This window comes from Hevea brasiliensis, chromosome 5, assembly GCF_030052815.1.
Source record: "Hevea brasiliensis isolate MT/VB/25A 57/8 chromosome 5, ASM3005281v1, whole genome shotgun sequence".
Lineage (NCBI taxonomy): Eukaryota > Viridiplantae > Streptophyta > Magnoliopsida > Malpighiales > Euphorbiaceae > Hevea > Hevea brasiliensis.
Genome location: NC_079497.1, coordinates 9,380,112 through 9,390,569, shown reverse-complemented (window position 1 = coordinate 9,390,569; position 10,458 = coordinate 9,380,112). Strand labels below are relative to the sequence as shown.

Genomic DNA, 10,458 nt, shown 5'->3' with positions numbered 1-10,458 from the left:
AAACAGCGACCTCTTCCCCTATCCTAAAAGGGAAAGGGAACCGCAGCGGACCCTATTTGGCGATTCCATTAGGAAGAAATTGGGACCAAAGTTGGAAGGAAATTTCTCTGTTAAAACAAGAATAATATTTAAAACTTATGACGGATTTATTAATAAACATGTCAATCTCATTTTCGTCTTTATAGACTTCCATTTTCTGACATATTCTCCCTTTTCTCTCTCTGCAACAGTCGTGGTAAAAACTGACACTCATCACGTGATCTCTCTCTAAAATGTCGCTCGAATTTGTCTAAATCCACGCGCCTGTCTTTCTCTCTCTTTTGATCACTGTTGCTCTTGTGTGTCTTTCACTTCAGCATCGATCCTTTGCTCTCGCAGATCTGCCTCTGCACTGCAGGGGCCTTGGCCTAAGGTATATACCATTCCCATGTCTCTTCTTTTTCTGGATTGGTAGCTTTTTTTTTTTTTTTTTTTAGCAAAGATGGTGTTTTGAGCTCTGGGTGCTTGTGTTTTTTGCTTGCCAGAATTTTCCTGTTACTCACTTATGGTATGTTATCGACTTACCGTGTGTTATATAGTGTCTTTGTTTGTTCCGTTCTTGTTGGTTCTTTTCTTTCTGCCTTCCTGTATTGAACTTTTCGGTTCATGTTTGTGTTATTTTTTTTTATGCAATTTCTGTGCAAGTGCTAAACCATGTTTACCTTGTGGAAGCCTACATTGGAATTTTGGAATGTCATTTTTGTTGCTCTCTTTTGGCCTTAAAAAACAATAAATATATGGCATTTTTGTTCCTTTTACTTTTAGAAAGTTGCCATTGTGTTTTCTGGGTATGAAAAATTCATACTTGTTTCATATTCAAGCTTGTAGTTCCCTTCTGACTATTTTTTTTTTCTTTTTATTGACTTTTACACCGTTTTCATAGTATTTCATCTTGTATCGTTAGTTTTCTTACAAAATATTCAGTTTACTTGTTCCGGGTAAATTGTTATCTAATGATTTGGGCCTCACTGGTTCCTGATTTGGGATTTCAGTGGAAGAACAGAGCTGGGTTTTCACTTTTTCTTCTTTCATCATGACAATGTGCAGGAAATGGGTATCATTTCCTGGAAGTTATTTCCTGCTTTTGAGAGCTTGTGCGTTTGCTGCCCTGCATTGAGGTCCAGATCTGGACAACCGGTCAAGCGGTATAAAAAACTGCTTGCAGAGATATTCCCCAAGTCTGTGAGTATTAGACTGCTAATACCTTTCGATCTTCTTTTGCTCTCATTGGTTTTACATACTGGTAATATTTTGGGGCCTTAGCATTAAGTTTATTAGAATTTGATTGGGAAATTCCATTTGTATAATTTGTAAATTTCCGTGCTACGATTTTTCTTCTGCCTGCTGTGTATAAGCTACAAAGCTATGTTGGCTTTTGTGTAACTAGAGGGTAACAAGGGAAAACCTAACCTTGTAATGAGCATCTTTGCTATAGATTATGCTCATCTTTACAGCTTTTGTGAATCATGCGGCTGTCTACCAAAAATTTGGACTTGAAAAGAAATGAGAAATGATCATCTCTCTCTTGGATCTTTGAAGAAACAATGGGAGGAGTGGATGAATTGTTTAAATACTTAAGAAAGGAAGATGCTTGTCCGATGTAGAACAAGCTTTGATATCAAATTGATGTAGAATCAATTGAATAATAGGGAACAAAGGCTGACAAACAAATTCTCAACTTTTATTATGCTTAATTGTCAATCATCAAAAATAGTCTATCAAAACGCCTAGAAGTCACAAGTATATATAGTAGACTTTGTAATCCTACAAGTATTAGGATTTGAAATGTTTAAACAAGGAAATTCTAATCAAATACTAATTAAGAAATTAACACAAAATTCCTAAATAACAAAATACTAAACCAAATAGAACTCTATAAATATTCCTAAATAATAGTAGTTCTTAAATAATAAAAATTTGAACTTTCTAATTCTGTATAATTCCTAAGTTGTATTTGAATCTTGATCTTCCTAGACTGTGTCACTGTTGTTCCTCTGACACAATCAAGGACTGTAGATGAGTCGTATATTGTTCAACGTCTTCTGGCCCATTCCTGCATTTGTTCAATTTCAATGGATGGAAGTGACTGTAAAAATTTGTGTTACGCATGTATACTAGGATTAAATCTTGTTTTGGGGGACAATCTAGCCATTGGAGACTTGAACCTCTCAACAAATTTCTCACTCTAAACCATGGGGCAGTAGTGAGCAGTATTGGCCAGGGTTTTAGTTTGCATTTTTGGTGGTAGATGGTTGCTTAATTACGTAGAATGAGTTTTTAATGCTGCTAGGCTGTCTTGCCAAGGACTGATGTAAGCTCAAATTTTCACCATTTTTTGCAGGATGGACCTCCAAATGAAAGAAAAATTGTGAAGTTATGTGAATATGCTGCAAAAAGCCCATTTCGAATCCCAAAGGTTTTGACTATATTATATAATATATTATTTTCCCAATCACAAATGCTCTGTTGGTGGTCTTACTGGAACTATTGGTTTTTAATAGATTGCAAAATATCTTGAAGAAAGGTGCTACAAGGAACTCCGAAGTGAGCATATCAAGTTCATTAATATTGTCACAGAGACTTATAACAAGTTGCTGTGTGTGTGTAAGGAGCAGATGTAAGTTTAAGTTTCTCTCTTCTTTTATTTCTGAATGGCATTTGAAGATCTGCTAACTGGTAATCTTGTGTGTTCATGTTTTCTTTAGAGTCAACAATTCATGCTGTAACCTCAATCTCTGTTTGTCTTTAAGTACTTATTTTCTAATAATAACTTGTTAGATGAAAGTATCTTAAGATTATATGCAAGGAAAAGCTATATTTACATTTCCTATTTTGTCCAAGTCAATTCATTTGTGCACTTACAAAAAGTTTGAAATATTTTTCCCCCTCTTTTTAGTATTTATCCTGAATTGAACAATGTGTCCAACTGGTAGACTAGTTCAGTTTATTGTGCTTTATTTCATGTACATCACTATTCAAATTGAAGTGCTAGGAATTCGCTTTTCTGAGATCTTTTTGTCATGTTGAATAGTATATCTTGCTCTTTGCAGGGCATATTTTGCTATCAGTTTGTTGAATGTGGCCGGTGAACTGTTGGACAAACCTAAGCAAGATGCTTTGCTGATACTTGGATGCCAGACCTTAACAAAGTTCATCTATGGTCAGGTAGATTATGACCTAACTTTCTGATTATTTTGAATGAAATAACAATAAATAAAAAAAAAAGATGAAACATGCATGAAATTTGAGGATTTAATCTTTTATGCATATGGAAACAAAAAGTATTCCAAAACTTTTTTTATTTTAGATGTCATGTAGGAAAGCAAAAAGACTTCTACTTTCAGTTTCTTTAACATTTGACTCTTTAAGTGGATAGATTCCGTGTTGTAAAAGATGTTCTGCATATGCTTATCCTTCATTTTGTAAGATGCAGAGAATAAAATGGTTGAGTGTATGGATCCGGCTTGTGATCCTGAGTGTCCAGACTTGAGTTCTTATGTGTCATGGTCAATTGTTACAGATGGTCATGTTGATCCAGACTCTGAAAGTTATGTGGCCATTTGCAGTCACTCATTTATTTGGGAATCATTGGTTGCTGTTGTGGTCGAGGTGTTTCCTCCTTTGGTTATAAGATGAATTGGTCTTATAGGTTTTCTAAAATTCCAAATTGTAATTGATATTTGATGAGTGTTAATTTTTTGTGCTTATACTTCAATGTGTGAACAGACAGATGGAACTTACACGCACAACATTGAAAACTTTGTTCACCAAGTATGCAAGCTGGCACGTGTACATGGGGATGAACATCATGAGAGCCGCGTGAGAGCTTCTAGTCTGCAATGCGTTTCGGCAATGTTAGTTCAATAGGCTTATGAATATTTGGAAGAAACATAATTTAATCAAATGCTTTTAGTATTATTTTCTGGTAACCATTTTTTTTACACTTTCTGTGCTTTAGGATTAGGATTGTTTCCTAGATTTTGGATTTTTTTTTTAATTTTTTTATGTGATAGGTTTCTGTCTTGCTAGGTGTGGTTCATGGCAGAGTTCTTATATATTTTTGCTCCTTTTGATGAGGTTAGTGCCTGAGAAAATTTCTTTGATATTAGTTTATATTTGAAAATGGACTTTGTTAGTTTCCATAATCTGTTGGGGTTAATTATGCGTCTTATAATTAGAACTTATCCATTTCCTTTTGTCTTTACTTTTTGATTACTTGGATGATAGAACAGGTGAAAGTATGAATGAGATTCAAATGATACTTTTCTGTATTTTTTTACAAGAAACTAGCATGCTAAACCTATGGGCCCTGTTAGAGCTGAAGAAACACAATCAACTCTTTTCAAATTTTATTGGAAGTAAGATTCATATTGTTAGATATTCTTTGCAGCAGTTCTGATTTAATGGAAATTCCTTTATTTTCTGAGCACTTTCTTCCTGGTTTATTTATTTAGAGTCATTAGTACACATAAGATGCTGAAGAATAGGATAGAATCAAGATTGCCCCAGACTGAGCCCTGTTTGGCAATATCAACCCTCAACAAGGGCCTTCAACGTTTCTTTTAATTCTTTAAATTCTTAAATGTTCTGTGTTCTGATATAAAAATATGATGTTTATAGGTATGTTTAGGTAATTTTGCAATTTTATAATAAAACCCTGAGCATGTGGAAGTAGAGGAACTAATATCTTGTTTTCTTTTGCTGTTGAGCAGGTAAATGCTTAAGTGCTTATAATCTGACCACTTCAGCAAGCAACCTTGTGTACCTTTTTCCCAATCTCTGTTCATTTATTGCTTTTGTAAGGCTTTGAGTTGTAATATATACAAAATGCAGATTGTGCAAGTCACCTTAGATAAGTATGAACCAGATGTGCATGATGATGTAAGAGGGGAGCCGCATAATTGGGTTGATGGAGTAGTTAGATCTGAGGGCAGAGGTGCAGTTGTCAGTTGTGATACTAGCTCTAGCTGCATGATCATTAGACCACAACAACAAAAGAAAGACCCTTCTCTTTTGACTAGGTACTGATTATTCAGAAGCCTGGAGAGCTTGTTATATAACACTAGCTTTTTGTTATTTTCCAATGCCTTCTGTTTTTGGTTATAGGGAAGAGATTGAGACACCTAAAATTTGGGCTCAAATTTGTATCCAAAGAATGATTGAACTGGCAAAAGAGAGTACAACAATGCGCCAAGTATTAGATCGAATGTTTGTTTATTTCGATTCTGGGCGGCACTGGGTTCCTTTGCAAGGGTTGTCCATAACAGTTTTGTCTGATGTGTGCTACTTATTGGAGAGTTCAGGTATCTTGTTTCTTTTACTCGGGCTGCAGCTTCTACATAGGATAGTCATTTTAACTTATGATATTTATTGTCTATTTCAAACCAAAAGCGAGATTGGAGAATAGTTTTCTTTTTCTTTGGGTCGTGTCTGATATTGTCTAGTCCTGTTTGCCGTGTTTTGTGAACCTAATGCAGCTTTATTGTTTGGTTTGTTCACTATGTCTTGCTATGTGCAGTTTATCCTTGTGGGCTTAGTCTGAAAATATTTCTCAATGGTGGGCAATTCTATGGGTGTGCTTGCTAATGTTTATTTCATTTCAGGGCATCAACAGTTGGTATTAGCTGCTGTTATACGTCATATGGACCACAAAAATGTGATGCATGATCCACAACTCAAATCTTATGTCATACAAGTTGCTGCAGTTTTAGCTAGGCAAATTAGATCAGAAGTAGTGCTGTCCGAAATTGGATTTGTCAGTGACCTATGCAGGCATTTGCGAAAAAGTCTTCAGGCCACATTTGAATCTGTAGCAGAGCAAGAGTCAAATTTGAATGTCTTGCTTCAGAATTCCATTGAAGATTGCTTACTTGAAGTTGCTGAAGGGGTAAGTTTGAAGCAATCAAAGTAGAATAACTGCAATTGCTTCTTTCTACTATTCCTGTAGTTTACATTAATTTGCGCTGCCTTTATCAGATTGGGGATGCACGGCCACTTCTTGACATGATGGCTATAACCTTGGAGAATCTGCCATCTTCTGGAGTTGTTGCCCATGCATTGGATCCTTGATTATTCTTCCTCATATGATCTCATTGTCATCGGTCTCTTCTAGTTCACAGCAGGTATGATGAGTTTGATAAACTTTTGGTGTCAATGCATATTTATTTTACTGCAAATGCTGCATCTTACTGTTTTTCCTTCTATTTTCAGACATTGTTGAAAGTTTTGTCTCATGTAGTTCTACATTGAGAGTGCATTTATATCTATCAGTTAAATTCTTCTGAGAATGATTTTACAATGTTTGTTTTATTGTGGAAATTCAATATCTCGTTGTTTTACTTATCCACCCCATTGTCTTGACAATTGAACCTGGAACTCCGGAAGTTTTATTTAGGACACAGGTTACTAAACTTCCAAACATTTCAATTTAGGTTTTTCCAGAAGCACTGCTTGCCCAACTTTTGAAAGTAATGTTGCATCCAGATGTTGGGGTGCGAGTTGGAGGGCACCAGATATTTTCAGTGCTTCTCATTCCTAGCTCTAATCATTCCCAGCTCTAATCATTCCCGCCATGGAGTTGTGTCTTTGCAATCTGGTTATATTTGTGAACCAAGAAGATGGCATTCCAATACTGCATGTGCATTTTCGTCTATTACAGCATTACTTGAAAAGCTTCGAAGAGAGAAGAATGGTGCCAGAATGGAAAAGCGTAAAAATAATGGTCCTGATGATTGCAAAGAAAAAGACATTATAGAAGAAGATTGGAAACAGGGTCAGCCTCAAAAAAATTGCCCCAACTTTTACAAAATAAGTTCTGTTATTGACAGGACCTCTGGGACAACAAGCTTGGCTGAGGCGGTGAGCAAATCATTTATGTAGGCATTCACTCTTAATCTAGTTTAACAAGTTGCTAACTATAGATCTGATTAATGATTTGTACAGGAGCCATGCATTATGAAACTCAGTGAGGATCAAATAGCACAATTGCTGTCTGCCTTTTGGATACAAGCCAATCTTCCAGATAATTTGCCCTCAAATATTGAAGCTATAGCTCATTCTTTTATGTTGACACTTATTTCTTTACGATTGAAGGTCGGATTTTCATATATATAGATGTTTTCCCCTCTTCCCCTTTCCCCAATTACTTTTATATGGCCTCAAATTGAGTAAATGTGTAATTTTACATTGAATGAAAGCAACCTTTGATGTTTAGTGAAAGGATTGATCTCTCTAGTTTGTTTTGAATGTTACTTGTTAACTGTCTTTAACATATGGGAAACAATTTAATGCTGGTGGGGTGCCTGATCAATCTCCAACTGTTTGCATGCTTGTGCATCTTTATTTATAACTGACGCCAGTTATCATTTCTCAAACTTATGATGTTGCAGAGGCCAAGTGATGGCCTTGTGGTCCGCATCTTTCAGCTATCCCTATCTCTCAGAAATTTATCCGTGGAACCTAACAATGGTATAGGTGATTTATTGATACAACATTCAATTTTATTTTGAGCATATGTACAATTGACTTTTTTACCATCCTTTGCAGGGACATTACGCCCTGCATGCCAGAGATCAATTTTTGTATTATCAACAGGCATGTTGATGTTTGCTGCTAAAATATATCAAATTCCTGAGTTGAATGATTTAGTCAAGTCATTACTCCCATATGATGTATGTATTTTCTGTTCTTGCTTATTGTAAAGTTTATCAAGTGATGAAAGGATAGGGTTGCTGCATTTGTAGTATAGAGCTCTCTTCTCTGTCAGTGAAATGCATGCCATGGTCTACTTTTCACTTAAGTGGCCATTCATGGCCTGTAAGTAAATAAATAAAAGGAAGCTAGCAGAAAGATTAATTTTATTGACAACACTAGCGTTTTATTAAAAAATATATGTATTATATTTAGTATATCTTCTCCTATTTCAGGTTGATCCTTATCTCGGCATTAGTGATGACCTTCAAGTACATGGAAAGCCTCAGGCAGATGTGAGGGAATATGGATCTGTTGCTGATAATCAACTAGCCTCATCTTTACTCCTTGAGTTGAGGAGCAAAATATTTGAATCTGATAAGGTCATAATCGACACCTTAATTCAGAGCCTATCTAATGCTACCAAGGTACACAATTTTATTGACAAGCTGAACAACACCCCCCTCCTCCTCCTCTTTTTCTTTTTTTCCCCTCCCCCCCTTTTCTCTTCTCTCTCTCTCTCATATGTCTGCTTGTGCTTCTTTAGCTGGAGGTTGATGACTTGGCAAGACAATTGTCAGAACCATTCACGCCTGATGATGCATTTGTCTTTGGTCCACGATCAATACTTGATCTGGACCACAACCAAATGGTTTCCCATTCTAAAGAATCACTCTCCTTTGATGAGGTATGATCTTATGAATAATCATGATCCCTTTCTTTCCGAACTTGCAAATCACCTAAGCATTGAGTTTCTTTCTGGGTTTTAAATTATATGACACAAAGCAAACAGCTTCATGTACATGTGATGAGAAATAATTAAGTGATGAAATTAAAACTTTGCTGTAATTGTTCTTCAACAGGACATTCCAACAAGCTTGTTGATTGAAGATGATGTGATAAGTGAAGCATCAGTTGCAGACATGACTCACTTCATTTCCAAGATGCCCGTGTCCCCTTCTGTTTCCCATGTTATTAGCATTGGGAAACTTTTGGAATCTGTAATCTTATCCTTTCTTTAGCATCTTCCCATTCCTTTTTTCTACTTGTGGCATCTGGCATGTGTCCATGTATGTTTGACAAATTTGTATACAAGGACATTTGCCCATCTTAGTGTATGAACTTGAGTAATATGGTTTCAGGCACTTGAGGTAGCTGGTCAAGTGGCAGGAACATCCATCTCTACATCGCCTCTCCCATATGATACCATGGCTAAACAATGTGAAGATCTTGGTGAAGGCACAAGGAAGAAGCTCTCCAATTGGTTAGCCCACAAAACTCATTACAGTAGAGGAGCTGGCAAATTTTTAACAGCATTTCCTGCAACTGAATGCACTGCACTAGAGAAGGTTAGCGTGCATACTCAATTTACTGCCCTGCACTTAATAATTGCCATTATTTGTAACTTCAAAATCTGTTTTGCTGCTATGAATGTATCATGTGCTAGTCATATGTTCTGCTTCCAGCGGACTTGTGCACAAAGACACAGTAGGAACATGATGCGGTATTGGAAGAGAAATCAACATAGGAATTTTATTTGTTGTAAAATTAGGAAATTTAAGAATTTTATTAGGTTTAGAATTCATTATCATTAGGAATTTAGGCTTATTATTATTTTCTAGTTTATTTTAATTTAGAATTAATATTAATGGTAAGTGTAATAATAATAAATTCTAAACCTAATAAAATAAAATTCCTAAGATAGATTTCTCTTCCAATACTGCATCAGAATGCTACATAACAAGAAAAATACACCTACTTACATGGGATGTGGCTATCATATCTTAGAGAAATGCAAATCCTGGTTTCTAGTGGAGCATATCTATTAAACTTACCGAATTGTTTGTGGTTTGTTGCATTGTTTTGACATGCCTGTGTTCTTGCAGATAATGTGTGATGCCACCACCGAGCAAGGAGCTGTGAAGCCAATGAACCCATGCTTGGCTATGAGGCTGCCTCCTGCTAGTCCTTTTGATAACTTTTTGAAAGCAGCTGGATGTTAAAAGAATACAAGCTGCGTGCATTTGTTCTGTTATCAATGTTGTAAAGGGTTTTAGTAGTAATTAGATTTCAAGGCTAGTTTTTTTTTTATTTTAAACATAACAGTGATATAAGGGCTTCCATGCAACAGTTAATTGATCCAAATCCAATCCAATCCTTTTCTTGAGCTTGTGTTGATGCAGAAAGGGGTGAAATATTCAGCTATCTGTCCATATTTTCTTGATGTTTTAGTGAATTCTGCCAAATAAACCGTCTTTGTCGGCAGGCAGGGCCAGGCAGAACCTAGGCCCTTGGTTAAGGAACATAGGGCTAAGGTCTATATCTGATGTTTGGGGTTAACACTACGTCCCTGGACAAAGCTCGTGTATAATTGAAGTTCTGCTTTTTCATGGACTGGTACTGGGAGGCCAACATCAATATCAAAGGTTCAAATGATTAAGGGCGCTATTAACCTCATTAAAATGACAACCTTAATGATGAATTATAATCTTAACCTGATATTATAGCGCCTAGCCTAGGGTAGCCATGGTAGACAAAGAGGGAGAACTAGAAGAGGCTAGTTACCAGCCTACTGGGTGCTTCTAATTTAATTCCTCAATTACTCATTTAAATACTGTTTACAATGGTAAAATTTCAAGAGCATGTGCAAGTATACATATAATTATTTTGGAGTTTTTATTTTAAATTGGAGGAATGGGTCAAACTTAAAACTTCCTAAAGTGAATGATA

At 36.0% G+C, this 10,458-nt stretch overlaps 1 pseudogene; it reads left to right on the top strand.

Moving 5' to 3' along the window:
• The first annotated feature begins 406 nt into the window (after positions 1 to 406).
• LOC110658600 (protein SEMI-ROLLED LEAF 2-like) lies at positions 407 to 9,895 on the top strand (annotated as a pseudogene).
• The last annotated feature ends 563 nt before the right edge of the window (positions 9,896 to 10,458 follow it).